Raw genomic sequence first — 3481 nt, 5'->3', positions numbered from 1 at the left:
TTAAAGTGCCTGCAAGCATGCACAGGGGCCAGGGGTTCTATCCCCTAGGCCTGCTGTGCTGGCTCTACCCCTGGGGCGCAATGGGAGGGCAATTGAGACTGGGCATGGTAACACATGCCTGTAATCCCAGCTCTTGGGAGGCTGTAAACAAGCAGATCACTATGAGTCTGATCTAGTAGTGAGACCCTGAACACCCTGTAGGCCCTTCCATAAAATAAAATAAAATAAAATAAAATAAAATAAAATAATTAAGCCCACTGGCCAAGCAGATGTGACCATTTGTCCAGGTTCTTAGGCCTGGCTGGAAGTTCCTTGAGGAGGGCATATTTGGCTACTATGGAAACTAAGGGTTAAACTTCTCAGCACCCAAAATTCTTCTGCCCAGCCTGTGCTGGATAGTCATAAAGTGCACTAATGAAGACAAAAATGGAACTAGATAAAAGTAAATTTTAAAAAAAAAAAGTAGGGGCTGGTGAGATGGCTCAGTGGTCTAAAGCACCTACTTAGAACAAACTATAAAGCACAGGGACCATGGTTCAATCCCCCAGCACCACATGCCAGCCAGCCCCACCCCCCGGTGGGCTGAGCTGGCCACACACACACACACACACACACACACACACACACACACACAAAGTAAATAAACTGGGTGTGGCAGGGCCCGTGAGATAGCTCAATGGACTAAATGCCTGCTTAGGCAAGTGCAGGGACTGAGGTTTGATCTTGTATACCTCATGCTGGCCCCGGCCTATGCGTGCTGAGCCAGAGACCAAGTCCAGGCATGGTGGCGCATGCCTGTAATCCCAGCGCTGGGGAGGCTGAAAACAGGAGGATCACTACGAGTCTGAGCTGCGTAGTGAGACCCTGTACCAAGTACATAAATTTTTTAAAAAGTGGGTGTGGTGGCATTCATCTATTATCCCAGCACTCAAGGGGCTGAGGCAGGACACCGTGTGCTCAAGGGCAGTCTGGGCTACATAGTGAGTTCCACACTGAGCTACATAGTGAGACTCTATCTCAAAAAATGGAACAAAGGACAAAGAAAAAGATAAAAGAGGGGCTGGGGAGATGGCTCAGTAGAATAAGCACTTCCTGGTTCCCACCAAAAAAAAAAAAAAAAAAGGATAGAAGAAAATACAGTAGCCATCCCTTTCTCCCCTGAGCTAATGTTTGTTTCTTTAAAAGGTTAAAACATCCAGCTATCCTTGTCTCAATCTAAAGAGCTCTGTTTTCTTGAGGCCTAAACCAGAGGCCTTAACAATTTGCAATTTTGATTTACAACTTTAGTGACAATACTTGTGTTCTTGAAAGATTAATAAAGAACAGATGTCCTGAGAAAGGTGCTTCTCTGACATCCCCATTTGCAGACTGAGACCTTTCCCGTGTCTTTAGTCCCTTAATACAAATCCAGTCTTTTGCTGAGCACACGATTCCCCTTTCTGAAACTCCCCAGCTGTCCATCTTGACAGTGTACTTGGGGATCTAAATAAACTCTTTTCTTTCCAACTTTCCTTTCTAAATTAGGAATTTAGGTAAATTCCTAAATGCCCACGTCCCCTGCTTTCTGTATTCCATTTGGCCATGTGAAAAAAATCAAAGACAGAAATGTGGTTTGTTTTACTTGCAAAGTAAACAATCTGGAGGTTGTGTTGTTCCTCAAAGGGAAAGGCCAGTCATAGCCTGGGGCTGGACTCGGTCTTGCAGTCCACCCTCTTCAGTCTCCCAGAGTGATAGGATTACAGGGGAGCTATTCAGCGGCCTTCAGTACTTCCCTGCCGTTGTCTGACATCACCACTGTTCATGTCCTGCAAATGTTCGTTTATTCCAAACAGAAACTCTGAACCCATGAAGAGTCACTTTCTGCTACCCCTCCCCAGTCTCTTGTAGCTTTTATTATATTTTCTGTCTCTGGAGTTCCCTGTCTGGATACTTCACATACGTGGGATTACACAGTATTTGTGTTTCTGTGTCTGACTCGTTCACCGAGCGTAACACTGGCCAGTTTCGTCCACACTGGAAGATGCGCAGGGAGTTTAGCCCCTCTCCGGGTGATGCTATCCTCATGTGGCCACCCAGTTTGCTTGTCGCTTGTGTGATTCTCCTGTGTGTTCTACATTTTGGCTACTGCGAGTAGTGCTGCTGCAAACATTAACGTACAAGTACCTGTTCTAGTACACTGTTTTTAAACCTTTTGAGATGATTTTTCTATAATTTCTGAGTCAGGTAGTACCTCGGTTTAACTTTCTAAGGCTCCGCAGTGGCTGTACTACTTCACATGTCCCCCCCCCCCCCACTGGTGCCCTATGACTCCAGTCTCCACATCGTCTCCAGCGCTGGCTATGTACTTTTTTTTTTGCAGAACCGGGGATTGAACTCAGGTCCTTGCGCTTGCCAGGCAAGTGCTTATTCTACTGAGCCATCTCCCTGGCCCCTCCAGCGCTGGTTATGCTGTAGGCTTTTTTCTGTGTGTTTGTGGTCTAGAGATCAAGCTCAAAGCACTGTGCAAGGTAGGCAAGAGCTCTACCCCCGAGCCACACCTCCAGCCCATTATGCTACTGATTTCTAGGGTTGTTTTTGAGACAGAGTCTTGCTGTATCATGCAGGCTGGCTTTGCACTCCCCCATGTAGCCCAGGTTGGCCTCATAGCAATCCTCCTGCCTCAGCCTCCGGAGTGCTGGGAACACAGGCATATGTCACCATACCCAACCATTATGCTACTAATTTCCAAATCAATTTTCTTGTGCTATAATTTATGTCCAAAAAATGTACCCACTTCCACCACACAGTTCAGAGAGTTGTGGAAGTTAAAGACCTCCGAGAACTAGCAGCATATCCCCATCACCCCACGAGGGTTTGGATGGGGATCCTCCCACTCCAGAATGTGAAGCCTTTTTGTCTTTTGGTTTTTTGGCGTGTGCCCTAAGGGAAGATATCAGGCCCTAGCCTTTTCCTATCTCTCTCTTTGCTTGCTGGCTGCTACGAAGTGAGCAGCTTTGCTCCAGCACACGCTCCTCCTCTGAGGTGCTGCCTTGACAAGGAGCCAAAAGCAATGGGCTTAGTGGGGCAGAGTAAAGTCTCTAAAACCATAAGTCACAATTAACCTTTCTATTACTGTAACAGGAAACTGATTAACACAACCCCAGAAAAGGTTTCCTTGTGTATCTCTGTAGACCGTCCATCTTCCTATTCCTGGAAAATTAGAATCCTTAATTTCTATAAAGTTTCCCAGTCCCCAGGCAACTACTGGTCTGCTTTTTGTCATAATGGATTAGTTTGCATTTACATTTTCTTTTAGGGCCCGGGGAGATAGCTCAGTAAAATAAGTGCTTGACTGACAAGCTCAAGGGCCTAAGTTTAATCTCCGGTTCTGCAAACAAAAAACAAAAAACAAAGACAGAATTTAGGGGCTGGGGAGATGGCTCAGTGGAATAAGCGCTTCCCTGGCTAGCGCAAGGGCCTGAGTTCAATCCCCAATTCTGCA

This window comes from Octodon degus, unplaced genomic scaffold (assembly GCF_000260255.1).
Source record: "Octodon degus isolate 3935 unplaced genomic scaffold, OctDeg1.0 scaffold00021, whole genome shotgun sequence".
NCBI classification, from domain to species: domain Eukaryota; kingdom Metazoa; phylum Chordata; class Mammalia; order Rodentia; family Octodontidae; genus Octodon; species Octodon degus.
This window is presented reverse-complemented; position numbering follows the sequence as displayed.